Genomic DNA, 15,353 nt, shown 5'->3' on the forward strand with positions numbered 1-15,353 from the left:
ACTTGGGTCCTTTCTGAGGGTTCCAAATCGACCAACAGAATACCAGCCACTTGCTCATCTAATTTCGCAATTCCACCCTTCCTTGTTTTGGCACGATCTTGAATGTACCACTTCTACTTAATGATGCTAGCCTCTTGAGAATGTCCTATTCAATGTGTTTTGGGAGAGCTCAGTACCAATTGCATGATCAGAATTTCCGGTCGGATCAATACATCATGACCCACCGTCATCTGCTCTGTATCCACAAGAGCCCAATAGCATGCCAACAATTGCTTTTCAAAGGGAGTATATCGGTTACCAGCTTCGGGCAACTTACGATTCTAAAATCCCAAAGGAACGCGCCACCTGTCCTGTTTTTGCCACAAACTCCAATTGGCATCATTTTCATGTACCGACACATTCAATTCCACTTCCCCTGCCCTTAAAGCCCATAAATCAAGTACTCTCTGAATCGTATCTTTTGCTAGCTAAAATGCTTTCTCTTGCTCCTCGCCCCACTCAAAATCGGATTTCTTCCGTGTTACTTTGTGGAGAAGTGCTAAAATCTGCCCCAATAGTGGTATATGTTGTCTCCAGAACCCAAACAACCCTATGGATTGTTGGGCTTGTTTCTTATTCACAGGTGTAATAAACTTAAGGATCTTTTGCTTAGCCTTCAGCACCATCTCATGATGCCCATTATGCCAATGAATTCCCAGAAAAATCACAATCTCCGCTGGACCTTGGGTTTTCGTCTCATTAATTTCCTATGCTTCTTTTCTCAAACCGTCAATAATGGTGTCTAGGTGCATCCGTACACTCTGCTTATCCTTTCCCTGTAGCAGAATGTCATCAATTGTAGTGCGAAATCTGTATACCAGGTTTGCACAGGATCTTATCCAATTGTTCCACCACCAGCCGGTGACAAATGGTCAGACTATGCAAGTACCCCATGGGTAAGCGTTGAAATGTATACTGCCTCCCATTCCAGGAAAATGTAAACCGCTACTGACACTCTTCTGCAATCGGCACAGTAAAGAATGCATTTGCCAAATCTATCACCGCATACCAAGTTCCCTCAAACCTTTGCACATTTTCGAGCATCTGGAACTGTGGGTATTACCGGAGGATTGTACTTATTCGACTCATGATAATCGACAGTCATCCTATAGCTTCCGTCTGGCTCCTTAACCGGCCAGACCGGATTGTTCCAAGCTGTGGTTACAGGACATAGCACCCTTGCTTCAACACATCACTTAATGGTGTCTGAAATCTCCTTCTGCCCCCCATGAATACAATATTGTTTCATAGATACCTTTTTGTTGCAAAGGGAACCTGCACGGGTGGCATTTTCAATTTTCCCACAACGACGGGGGTACATGTCAAGGTACTCACTGCAAACTAATACGTTTGACCCCCTAGTCCTAAAGGCAATCCTTCCAGAATATCAAAACCAATAATAGGTATGGGAACAATTAACACTTGGTATTAATTCCTTTTTAAATTACCAATTTTCATGTCAATTCTCGTTTGGACTGCGGGGGTCTCTTTCCCTCCCAGTGCTGTAGCGGTAAAATGGCTGCCATTAAATCTTGAAGGATTTGCATTAATTAATGAGGCTTCTGCCCCGTTATCAATCAACTCTCGCACCTCTTGTGTATTTCCTGATTGCCAGAATAATTTCACATTCACATGAGGTCGTCTGTCTACCTTAATCCGGGCAGACGCTACCGGAGTTGGACCACAATCCTATTCGTATTTCAAATGCATATATTTTGACTCTGTCTCCAACATCAAACTCACAATTTCTCGTAAACCAGCATAGGCCGGCTGATATGGTGAAGGCATCCCCATGGAGCCGTCATCCATCTCCTCTTCAGGCGGCACAGAAGTGGACTTATCCCCACTTTGGTTGTTCACATCCTGCCTCTTCACTTGTTTATACCGCTCTTTCCCTTCAACCCCTCGCTTTTTATACAACTGATACATTTTGCAAGTTTCAATTCCATTAATATCTTCGCGCAGCGCTCCCTCTTTTAGCAGTTCCAAAACCATGTCAAAAACATGTCTTTTCGGGATACACGTGAATCTCTACTATCGAATCTCTTTACAGGGGTCCGTTTATCACTTCGCCCCGCTTTCTCTCTCCTCTGGGCCTTTCTTCCATCTTGTCCCATCTCCCTAGGTCTGCTAACTGTCTGATAGCATCCACCACCTCATCTGTTTACCAGGCACCCCCACCCACAGGGTCATAATGACATTTTTGTGTGCCGGTGGAGCAGTCTCAATGATTTTGTTTTGTGCTCAGATCGATAATGCCACTACCCACATATGTTCTGGATCCTCAATATGGATGGCTTCTTTTATGGCATGCTCCCTAAGTCTTTGAATTGCATCTCTTATCGTGTACCATTTCTTCTCATCGCTAGGCCAGTCTGACATAATCGGATGCTTGCGATTACACCCTTGAGCAGCAAGCTGTAACAAAGACACTTGCAAATCTCCCCTTGAACATCTGGAGGCGGCCCTGCACGTAATACTTCTTGAATATGGGTTTCATGGGACAATGGCAGGAACCTTGGAGAATCGGTCGAATCTACAAGAAGACCAGCTGCACCTCTGTCAAATAATCTGACCATCCATGTTAACAGAGGCTCACCAGCCCTCTGTTTCAATCCATTAATTATTTCCCCAACCTCTTGTTGAGAATAATCCTCCAACGTGTCAAATCCACTAAACCACCTCCAGGATTATTCGGATGTGGCCCGCTCGTCTACATGTGACTGGTTTAGCGGTCACCTCTTTCCTGTCAGACTCTGGTTTGGACGGTACTTCCCTAACTGAACCACTCTCTGAACTAGTGCTGTCGAAAACATCCTCGTCCCATTGGTCGGGGTCCCAATCAACCCCTGCAGAGGAAATCACTGTTTCCACCTTGCGGCTATTAACTCTCCCTCTTCTCTTTCGATATTTGTATCGGGCAACTCCCACAGCAGCTCATTCAGCTACTGCTTGATATGTGTCGGCCTTATCATGATATAATTTCATCTGAAGCTGCTGCATTAACGCAATCTGTTTCTCGGCAGCCAGCTCCTTTTCCAATTTGAAGACACTTGCCTGCAATTCTACATTCTGCTGATGCACCTTTCTGAACACATGCAACACAATCCAACCTTGTCTGCCCAAAGCTGAGCACTCCTTTCCCTTTTCTACAAGTACCTGTTGCAAGCAAGCTGCCACTTCGGTCAGACTCGCCTCTCCTATACCCGTATACCAGGTCTCAATCAAACCTGCACCACATGCCCAAGTCTGTTCCAGTTTATCATACAGACTCTTTGTCCACCTTGGGATCATTACTTCAGGACAATCTCCGTCTGCGGTCCTTCCTTTTTTCCTAAATAGGGAACTCATGGTATCAATTAATGTTTCGCCCCCCAATCAAAAATACTTCACACACACTTGCACACTTCACAAACGTAAAGAAATTGCCTTTCTGTGTCCAAGCTTCAGATTTGTTTGATCTGTGGCATCAATTGCAGCGCAAAGACTCTGCTCACAGCGCCATTAGGTTTTGCTTTTCGGACACGTGTAATGACCTCAGAACTACTCACCCTATTACACGGCCCAAAAGTTCTTGGCCTCAGGAAGGCAATAATATACACCTAAATCAACAATTGCAATACAATTTGCTCTTTACAGGCCCTTTATTCACACAAACTATAAGCATACAAATAACTATTGGAATAAATGCAATTGGTTATACATAAAAACACAAACAAGGATAGTTACAAAGGGTCTGTATCACCGTTAGTGCAGTTGTAGGAGAAAACGTCATCTCAGCCATGACGACACTACCCAGTCCCAAGGCAGGTAGGCGGAAAGATCACACACACTAACGGGGTCTGGAGTGGAGCGTCTTCCCTCTCAATGAGACTTCATCACCCAGGGTTGCAATTCTCTGTCTTTTCATCAGGATACCTCTCTTCTTATGGGGGACAAATCCCTGCCCCTCATAGTTTGCAAACTGCCCCCGGCCGTAGAACAGACAGCAAGCATGGGAGGCAAAGAGCGGAAAAATTCAGACAGAAGTGGAAAAACCCAGCTCGTCTCCTGCGCGCTCGTTGGCAGCACCCCTTATCAATGCACCTGCACATCTCTGACTCCCTTCTCTGCCCGTCCTTGAGCGAACAATACAACAACTATCCTTCATAGTGAGCTCCTCTGTTTCATAATACAATATTGCAATTTTTGCAGAATTCATATCTGCCATCTAACTGAGCTCACAGAAACTTAGACTTTCATTGCAGTTTGGAAATAATGTCCAAAATAACTGTGCAGTGGAGCAATGTTTTAGCTCATTTTCGCACACGCATTACAACACTGTGCCCTTGTCCCACTGCAGACTTTTATTGACTTCAAAGGGTGGTTGACGAATTCCTGTCTTGCCCTAACATTAAAGATGGGAGCACACTCTACCATCTAAATAAAAAGAAAATAGTCCTAGTCTGTCGTTAGTCCAAAAGAATAACAATTAAACTAGAATACCTATTGCCTGTCCTCACTCTAATACTATGCAAGTGAATTAGGGAAATGTAATGCAAACAGAAAATCAGTGGGAAACAAAAGGTTGACAGAATGGCATCAAAATATTCTTGCCTACGTTGTATAACACGTGGGTGGGGTGGAGCACTTCACGTATGGGCACACTCTGCTATGTGAGTACACCTGGGGTAGCTGGCTCGGGCCTCCAGAACCTGCTTGGCATTCACATACTCCATTCAAAGTTCAGGGTTTTGACCTCTCAGGCCTCCCTTTTCCCAAATTCCAGGTCAATCCCCTGCCTATTGCAGCACCAACACAAAAGTTCCAAGCTCTTCGGCACAAACACAAAAGTTCCAAAGGAAAAGGTGTTTGAAGTCTCTATAGACCCCCTCAACTGGGCCCAGACTCTCACTTTCAATCTCTTTCTTTGGTCCCCCTCTTTCAGGCTCAAACCGTTTCACTTTACTTTCTCGGGCTCCCCTTCCCCTAGCTTTATTCTTTAGCATTTGCTATGCCTTATGGTACTTGTAGGCTTTTACTCAGTTCAAATATTTGACAAGATTCAACAGTTCACACAATGTTCTCAGGCTCTCTTCAGCCTTGGCTTTAACAAAAAAATGTCTCTCTTTAAACACAATTTCTGGTTCTCCCTCGTTCGGGCTTGGACCTGTTTCAAACACAATTTCTGGGTCTCCCACGTTCGGGCTCGGACCCCTTACCCAAACGATTTCTGGGTCGCCCTTGTTCGAGCTAGGACCCCTTTCAAGTAGCATTTCAATGCTTTTTTTTTGGTAACGTTGAAACGTTAGATGGAGCTTTCCAGTGCTGTAATTTCAGCACTGGAGAGCTCCATGTAACGTTTCAAAGTTTTTGTGCATATTGGCATTTAAATGCTTTTTTTAACTTTGAAACCTTACATGGAGCTGTCCAGTGCTGTCATTTCAGCACTGGACAGCTCCATGTAACGTTTCAAGGTTTTAGTGTATATTGGAGGGGTTCCCCCTAGCCCCCCAACCCCCATGCCACTCTCCCACCCCCAACCCTAAATCAAGCCCCCACTCTAACCCTAACACAAGTTTCGAAAGGCAAACTTTCACATTTTTTTCAAAGAAATTGATCGAAAGTTTGCCTTTCGAAACTTTTGTATTCGAAAAAACGACTGGACACCGTTTTGAAAGAAGGCAATGGGGAGGAAGTATGGGAGTTGTAGTTTTCCCTAATGATGGAGAGAAACTTCTGTAAGTGTTTGTCAGGGTGAAGGGAGTAGATGTGTGGTTGTAGGTGAATGGGTTTTAGATGATAATGTGCTAATGGTGCACTATCAGGCAGCACCTAGCTACAGATCGTGTGCTTTTTGCATCTTCTAAGTTTGAATCATTTGAAATCCCTCGAGGCAACCCGCCCCAAGATGGCCGCCGCCCCGATCCTACCCTTCGCCTGACCCAGTCCTGCCGTGTGCCTGGCCTCCAGTAGCCTGGATTGGCTATTCCACTGCTTTTTGCTGCCCTCCAATAGCCTGCAGGCTATTCAGCCGGCCTATGAAGTAAGGCTTTGAAGGAAGGCTTCTGCTTTGACCGAGCTGACAGAGCGCAACAGGCGCTAGCCGCCTGCATGCTGCCCAAAAATCAGTCCGTTCTCAGAATATCCAAGGTGAGTCCTCCTTCAGACTGCCAACCCTTCCAGAAAGCTCCCTCGAAACATTGCCACTACCTGTTACCTGCCCGGTCTTTGCTCCTTGCTAGTGCCCTATCTGCGCGCTAAACTAGCATAAACATACTTGCTTACAACTGTTGCACCGTACTATTACTACATGCCCTGTATGTACACACCTATGTTTACAATCCTACTGTCCTGAATAGGTATCGTACATTTGTATAACTACCCTCGCCTGAGTATCTCGATTCCACCTTGCTTTGGCCCGATACCTCGCCAGGAACCCTGGGGCAATTTACCTGCCGAGCACATGTGCCCTGCATATACTGCTCTACCTGTGATATTTATATCTCGTATTATAATTCATACATCCCTCGTGTTGTTGAGCACCCTCATCCAGCTCTGTGCCTGGTTGCTGGTTTAGTACAGTCATACCACTGGCCACACCCTCTGTCCAGGTGATTAGCTAAAAATGTATCCTTTGCATGAATAGTATACCCTTGCTGCTTATATTGTCTTCTAGCCCATGCGCCTACCAACATAGCATTACTGATGTATATTGATGGATAACTCTGACTGGACCTAATCGTCACATTTTAATCTGGACACATAACCTATGTACCTCATTACAGCCCGTTGTACTAATCCACACTGCCTATTTTGCCCTCACTTAGGCCCTAGTGCCCACTCGGCCCTAGGAACTGTACCTTGTTCCCTACACTGCCTAATACTGTGCCACCTAGCTGTGACCTAGCATGCCCAGTGCCGTGCCATCTTGTGACTTAGGAATTGTAAAAATGCTCAATCTAGCAATACTACTTTGCACCATGGCTGTTTCCATGTATGCTAACTCTAGAAGCCAAGAACACTGTACTCACTCTTGGCCTGTACCGTTCTCAGACCTTAGCCTGCCCACCCGTACAAACACTGTTACCACTAGTCAATCCTCTTACAACAGGGCCCTAGAGACAGTATCCTACACCTCCCTACCCTGTGCCACGATAAACAGAAATGATAGACTTCGCGCTAGATTAACTAAGCTATATGAACCACCGAGAAGAACCCTTCCGGCCACTAACCTCAAAACCAACCATAAACTTAGCTTAATACCTAGCCACTTGAAGTTGACACCACCACTGACCACCTCAAATAAGTCAGCCTATCAAATTTACAACGATATGCTCAAGACCTGTTTCAATAATTCTGACAAACTTACCCCAGCCCATAAAGTAACTGAGGCTCCCCCCTTCAAAGGAGCGCTGCTTAATGCTAGATCGATTGTCGCACATGCCACGGACATTGCAGATCTAATCATTGAAGGTAATTTGGATTTCCTTGCAGTCACAGAAACATGGCTCCATGATGCAGCAGGACCTGCACTTATGCTAGCTATCCCCGATGGCTATACGATAGCTAGACAAGACCGAGACAGTACCTGAGGAGGCGGCATTGCCATTATTTTGAAATCATGTCTCGGCCTTAGGCTAGCCCCTACCCAGTTATCACAATCATGTGAAACTCTCTCTGCCAAACTCCAAATAAATAATTCACAAAAACGTACCTTTCACCTAATATATAGACCGCCTGGTCCCCTTGGTACCTTTGAGGAGGATCTGCTTAACATAATCTCGAATAACCTTAAACCCACCTGGCAACTACTCCTATTAGGAGACTTTAACTTAGGTTTTAATGACCAAATGGATAAAAATGGCACAGATATAGCAAATATAATAAACACACTAGGTCTATCCCAAAAAGTTAATAAACCCACCCACCTAAAAGGGAGAATACTAGATTGGATAGCGGACTATAACTGTTCAGTAACTATCTTATCCATCCTGCCACTTTCATGGACAGACCACTTCTTGTTGTCCTTCCACCTAGCTACTACAAGACCCACCCCATTGGCCCAGCCATTAGTGCCACCATGCGCTACTAGAAGCAAAAAAAGCATCACAGTAGAGAAGGTTATCCCCATGATCTTGCCTACCTTGAATGCTCTGCCAGGAAATCTTGATCCTAGCATCCTAGTTCAGGAATTCAACAATATCATGCTCACTACCCTGGACAAAATCGCCCCTGTTAAACTTAGACCCAGTAAACCAACAGCCCACTTAAACAAATGGTTCACACCACAACTTAAAGACCTTTGTATCTTAAAAAGCAAAAGTGAAACCAACTGGAGACTTTGCCCATCTGGTGGGAATAAAGCTAAACTAACCTCACTTTCCTCACAATACAAGAAGGAAATCTGTCGGGCAAAACAAAACTCCTACGATGAGCGCATCGCTAATTCCAACTCTAGTATGAAAGAACTTTTCTCCATACTCAAAGAACTAGAGTCACCAATAGCTATACCCGATGTTTGTACCAAAGACAAATCTTGGTGCAAAGACATCCAACAAGCTCTAGGAAACAAAATTAACACGCTCCAAAACAAAATTCAGCAAAAAAAAGATGTACTGAACCTACAGCATGCGCCCAATACCCTCTTGCCCAGTGCCTCACCACTGGCACATAATACTACTTTGTACTTCTCCAAAATGTCTACCTTGGAAGTATAAAAAATTATCCTGTCACTAAAGCCATCGAACTGCAAAGGCGATATCTGCCCTGCTCAATTAATAAAAGATGCTGCCAGAGAACTATCTCCTTTTATTACCAAATTGATAAATGCCTCCTTTGCCACAGGCACTATCCCTGCCAACCTCAAACAGTCATGGGTGCTCCCCTGCTCAAGAAACAGACTCTTGATCCTCTTATCCCTACTAATTACCGACCTATCACCACGGTCCCATTTCTACTTAAAATATTGGATAAAGCTGCCTATATCCAAATTCAGAAACACCTTGAACTGCACAAACTTTTAGGTAATAGACAATCTGGTTTCCGTCTACAACACGGAACAGAGACAGCATTAATCGACCTCAAGTCCCAAATAGACGAGCAGAGAGACAAAGGTAAGACAGTACTCCGGCTCCTACTCGATCTCTCCACCGCATTTGATCTGGTCAACCATAAGGTCTTATGCCGACACCTTGATTCCGCTGCCCACTTCTCCCCGGGAGCCATCAAATGGATTGAGTCGTTCTTGAGCGAGAGAACCATGAGAGTCTTCTCTCCCTCAGCAGCTGCAGACCCGACACCTATCCTGTGCGGTGTTCCTCAAGGTTCCTGCGCCTCGCCAACCCTTTACAATATCTTCACCAAACCTTTGTTCGATGATCTGGACCATCTGGGTATCACCTACACTAACTATGCAGATGATACTCAGATTCTCCTCCCGCTTTCTGGGGATCATAGTAAGGACACGGGCTTGGTGAACAAAGTCTATCTTATCATTCAAGCATGGATGGCCACTCACGGCCTCTGCTTGAACGACGATAAGACTGAGTTGATACTTTTAGGATCACAGGCCAACATTAAAAAACTTGGCCAAGAATTTTCCTCATTTAATATTGATGGAAACATTATTAAAGTTTCCAAGGAGGTGAAAAACCTTGGATTCTACTTGGATTCTACATTGTCTTTTGACAAACAGGTCAAATCCCTTACCTCCTCCACGGCTTACACCTGTAAGCTACTCAGAGCTGTTAATCCAATGATAGTTGCTTGATTCTAGCCAGAGCCTTAATACTCTCTAGAAATGATTATTGCAATGGCTTATACATTGGATCTAATAAATCCACTATTCAAAAGCTCCAAATACTACAGAATAATGCCCTAAGAGCAGCCTTAGGCATAAATAAAAAACAACATATTTCCTCCCTTGGACGCCACCAAAATTGGTTATCCACGTCTAATAAAATACAATTAAAACGCTCTCTTTGACTCACAAAGCCCTCAACAACGCAGCCCCTAGCTATCTTACAGACAAACTCCATAGAAGAGCTTCCCTTAGACCCACCAGAAGTGGGAATGGTAACTGTCTTACCATACCGAAGTATAAGCTCACCACTATCGGTGGTAATTGCTTCCCTGTAAAGGCAGCTAAATCCTGGAACTCACTGCCACCAGATCTGAGAGCCGACCAACCCTACTTACACTTTAGAAAAAATTTAATAAAACACATCATCGCCACCGACCCCTAGTCCCCCATCTGGCTATGCCTGCTACTGAAGTGACCTACCCACGCTGCTTTAATAGTGTAATAGTGTGTCAATATCTGAAGAACTTGTGCAACATAGTGCAAGCCTGAGCGATACATGGTGGGCTTCACTCTTGCAACCTATATTTCTTGTATATGGCTTACTATTTATAATAGGCCATCAGTAGTCTTATCTCTTATCTGGTATACTGTGTATTGTGCATATTTTGTTTATATTTTGTGTATATTTTGCATATTTTGTAAGCATAGTAGCATCCTAGACATTCTAGACACTGCAGACAAGGCCATTCCCAGCTTTGGCTTTTATCTGGTATATTGTGTATTGTGCATATCTTGGATATATTTGTGTATATTTTGTATATGTTTAAGCATGTAAGCATTGTATTTGGTGTACATTTCGCAACTTTGTAAGCTTCGCATTTTCATACTGCAGCGCCCTTCTACTTACGAGTCTGGTGCGCTTAACAAATGAATAAACAAACAAACAAACAATGTCCCATAGCGACTGTGGCGATGTTGGATAGGGATATATTTCTTCTCCTACGCCTCCCTTTAATGTTAGTACCTGATGGAATTGGGGAGGGTGTAACAGGACAGGATTCATAACAACCTATAAAGGTGGAGGAAGTGTTGGGTAGGGTTTTATCAGAAAGAGGGGAATACTGCGTCGATCTCCCGAGGGCATTCTTCCAACTGTCCCCAAGTATCCCCAGCCCAGGTGATTCTCCCAAACTTGTCCACCCCTAGGGTCTGTTCCAAAGGCGATGGGGATGCCCTGGTCACCTGAATAAAGAATCTGCAGTGCCATAAGTGAGAAAGCCCTCAGTTTTCTCACAACTCACCCCCCCCCCCCTTAAGGGGCCACTGTCCCATTTGGGACCACATTGCTTCCTGGCATAGGAGCGCTGTATGATTGGTTCGGTGGTACAGCGTGGTTTGGGGTGCCGGACAGAGTCAGCAGTTGCGCCTGTGGGGGTCCTGGTGGTAACTGCATGTGTGCCTGGTGTATTTCATATGATATGGACATGGCTATCGGGAGCGCAGGCAGGTGTTGCTGCTATTCTACTGCGCCAGCAGGAGTGTATGGATTATATCACGCTCCCATTCTGCTTCTGCATTCCCTTGTAAAATGACCCCACTTCCCGAATCCCCAACATTGAACTGGTCCTGCTCCCCCTCCCGACCCCATCCCTCCAAATCTGCATCTGCCCCCTTGAAACACCACTCTTCCACGCTGCTGTCCTACTTGATACCACTCAGAATACTGTGGCTGAGGTCTACTGTTCCATGGCCCGTGTCCTCCGACCTGGCCAGAATGCTGCTATTCTCTCATGCATTAGCGCTGCTACCTGCTCTGCGGATTCTGTTTGAGTGATTGTTGTTACCACCCCTTCAACTGCTATTTTTGCCAATTGTTTCCTGTACCAGTTTTGCTTCCTAAACCTGCAACCTTTGGGCCATTTCCTTTTCTCTTTCTTTGATCCGCTAACAGGGCTGTATTATTATAGTTTGCATTTCGGCCCACCTTTTTGCTTCCATGCCCATTATTTATTTCTCCCACAGCTAAAGGGAGGCCAGTGGTTTGTTTTTCAAACGCAAATATCCATTTCCCAGCTCCCGCAGTGAGGGGTGGGAGCACTTTAATCAAGTTGTTCTTATCCATCTGAGCCCAGGGTACATACTGCGCCCTCCTTGGCCTTTATTCAATCATGGCAACTGCATGCCCAGTCCCCGCCTTGTCTTCCGGCTGTTGCTTCCCTTTTTCATAGCCACTGCTAGCCACCCAAATCTGTTCCTCAACTGTGTACCGCACAAGCTCTCCACCATTCGGGTAACTTCGGTGCCTCCTATGCCTCCTCTTCTTCCTCCAATTCATCCATGGTGTCCCAGTTTCCTGCCCACAAGTCTCTGTTTGTATCTCTGTCCAACCTCACTGTCTCATAAGCTACACTCTCCGCTCCTTGCTCGTTACTCTTTCCCTTCTCAATATGCACGTCCTTGATTACAGTGCTGTCCAATCTAAACAAAATATTTCTGGCCCTCCACTCGTCTAGGCCACACCCCAATTTACCCCCTTCTTCCAAGAGGGACCTCAATCTCGCCAACTACGCTTACGCTGCCTGGAAAGCTTCTTCTAGATCCTCCCTTGGCCTCAGCCTGCTGCACAATAAAAATGAAATACACTAAAACAACAAACTAAAATAACAACCACTACATCATCTTATTCCCCCACCTGCAATATATTGGGCACATGAATCCCGGCTATCAAATTATACACACGCCCCTACCTTTCATGTCCTCTTATCACAGTTAAAAATATGGCTCCACCTTCTTCCCTAGCTCGGAAAGGATCCCACTTCTCTGTTTCTCTTCTCATATACTTATAAGAACAATAATAATAAAAAACCACTAAGTGTGTAACGCTCACCTGATTCTCGCAGAGGCGCCGGTCTTGACTGGGCGACTACCGTATCTTCAAAGGTGATGTGTAGCACCCGGTTGGCTCTTTGGGCTGGACCTCTGTGCACTGTATGCCGGACGTGTAGAGTAAGATGTCTGCAGATAGAAAATATGGGGTTAATGAACTGGGGTTATTGGGGTGTCCCTATCTCTTTCCTCTTCTCCTCTCCTGTAGACCCCCAAAGGTTAACGCTCTCACCTTAGGTAAGTGAATGCCGAGCTCTCCATCTGCCTCGGGGCAGGGTGCTGTAACCAGTTTCTTCACTGGATAGGTAGCGCAGGCCTCTTGACTTTAGAGGACTGCTGTCCGTCGTTTACTGCACGAACGGTAAGTTTCGAGTCATTCAAATGTCTTTAAAGTCTTTAGTAATGATGTCTCTTGTTTTGCAGGGTTCCGGCGATGGCGGATGACGGGCTGAAGTGAGTTGAAGATGGAGCCCGTGTGATGAATAGAAGCGCCTGGAAGCACGTAAGTAAGCGCTTGTTGCCTGCTTCACTATGCGCTCTAACTGTCTTTTTATTTTGCAGGTACGAGTTCGGAGCGGCTGCAGGGTGCCGGAATACCCACTGGATTAGATGTGGAAAGGAGTAATGGCACGTGAGTATTAAAGTTCCCCAATGTCTTTAAACGCACCTTGTTTTGTCTTTCAGATGCGGGATGCAGCGCCGAAGGCCTCCGGAGCGTGCGAAGAGTTGGTAAACTTTTGTCTTTCAGATGCCGGAATGCAGTGTGAAGACCTCCGGAGCGCACGAAGAGTAGGTAAGCCTTTGCCTTTCAGATGCCGGAATGCTAACCTGTTCTTTCTTGTCTTTATAGGTGTTGCTGAAGACTGGATTCAGGATGGTTAGCCTTTGCCTTTCAGATGCCGGAATGCTAACCTGTTCTTTCTTGTCTTTATAGGTGTTGCTGAAGACTGGATTCAGGATGGTAAGCCTTTTTCCTTAAGCCCAGGACCGGATGCAGAAGAAACGATGAGCGTTCTGCTGCAGAGGTTGCAGAATAACGCAAAGCAAGATTCATCCACCGGGTGTGGTTTAAATAGCCTCCTGTAGTGCTTAGGTGTCTCCTTCCACAGCCACGCCTAAGTAAGAAAAGAGTTCCTGGTAAGAAAAGAGTTCCTGCCTTCCAGAAGAGTTCCAGTGTTCTGAATCTAGGGAGTGGCTCCAGCCCCACCCAACAGGAAAAGTAGTTCCAAACAGAAGAGGATCAGAGGCTCAACTGGCAGGCAAGTAAGCAGCATGGTCTGCTGAAGGTAAGTCCACCCAAGCATTATGAGCCCGGCGCTTCCAGCGCTGGGACTGGGCATATTTATGAGCCTGATGCCACTGGCGCCAGGACTGGGTCCAAAAGGTCCCAATTGGGACTGGTTGGCACTCGGAACCTGGGTTATGGATCTGCTTCCAAGGGAGTTGGGAAAACCCTGACCTTTTGGAAGCAGAGATCATGACAGTACCCCCCTCAAGGCCCCTCCCAAACCGGGCTTCTCCGGGGGTTTTGGCTTGTCAGGAAATGTTCGGTAAAATCTTTTGATTAGGCGAGGAGCGTGGACATATTCAGCAGGTTCCCAGGATCTCTCTTGGGGGCCGTAGCCTTTCCAGTCAATTAGGTAGAATAGTTTAGATTTGGAGATCTTGGAGTCCAGAATGCTTTTGACTTCAAACTCGAGTTCTCCATCCACTAGGATAGGTTTTGGAGATTTGGTTAGTCGGGTTTGAGGTTGCACGGGTTTTAATAGAGAGACGTGGAAGACCGGATGTATCTTCATGTGCGGGGGCAAGTCCAACTTGACCGCTACTGGGTTTACTATGGTAGTGATGGAATAGGGACCAAGGTATCTTGGGTTGAATGTGCGTGGCCCTTTTAGAGATAGATATTTGGTGGATAACCAGACTTGATCCCCTACTTGATAGTGAGGGGCTTCCTTCCGATGTTGATCTGCTCCTTTCTTGTATTGTTCTTTAGCCCTTTGAAGGTGAGAAACAGCTTCCTTAAAGGCTTGGGTGATTGTAGAATGCAGGTAGTCTACTGCTGGTGTTTCAAGATCTTGGAGGGGATCCAACTCCGAGGTTCGAGGGTGACTGCCGCACAAAAGAAAAAACGGGGTTTTCCCAGTTCCCGAATGGACAGAGTTATTGTAGGCATACTCGGCTATCCAAAGGATATCTTTCCAAGTTTTTTCAGTTTGTTGCAGCATGCAGCGTAAATACTGTTCCAGAGTTTGATTGGTCCTCTCGGTTTGTCCGTCGGTCTGAGGGTGGTGACTGGTCGATAGTCTCACATCAATTTGAGCCGACCGACAGCAACTTCGCCAAAAATGAGAAATAAATTGACTACCTCGATCCGAAATTAGAACCGAAGGAAAACCGTGCAGTCGGACGATGTTTTAGAGAAATTCTCGGGCCAGAGTTGCTGCTGTTGGCAAGCCTTTGAGCGGAATGAAATGCGCCATCTTGGAGAATAAGTCCACGATTACTAGAATCGTATTGTATCCGGAGCATGGAGGTAGATCGGTGATGAAGTCCATAGAAAGCGTATGCCAAGGGCGAGGTGGGATGTCAATAGGGCGTAAGAGGCCTGCTGGTCTTTCCTTTTGACTCTTGTTTTGGGCGC

At 45.7% G+C, this 15,353-nt stretch overlaps 1 protein-coding gene across 1 annotated transcript in view; it reads left to right on the forward strand.

The window, feature by feature from the left end:
• Window positions 1–15,353, forward strand: part of LOC138488333 (uncharacterized) — a 478,649-nt gene that overhangs the window by 278,822 nt on the left and 184,474 nt on the right. The gene's annotated exons all lie outside the window — the stretch shown is intronic.

This window comes from Ambystoma mexicanum, chromosome 9, assembly GCF_040938575.1.
Source record: "Ambystoma mexicanum isolate Mex_15411 chromosome 9, UKY_AmexF1_1, whole genome shotgun sequence".
NCBI lineage: Eukaryota > Metazoa > Chordata > Amphibia > Caudata > Ambystomatidae > Ambystoma > Ambystoma mexicanum.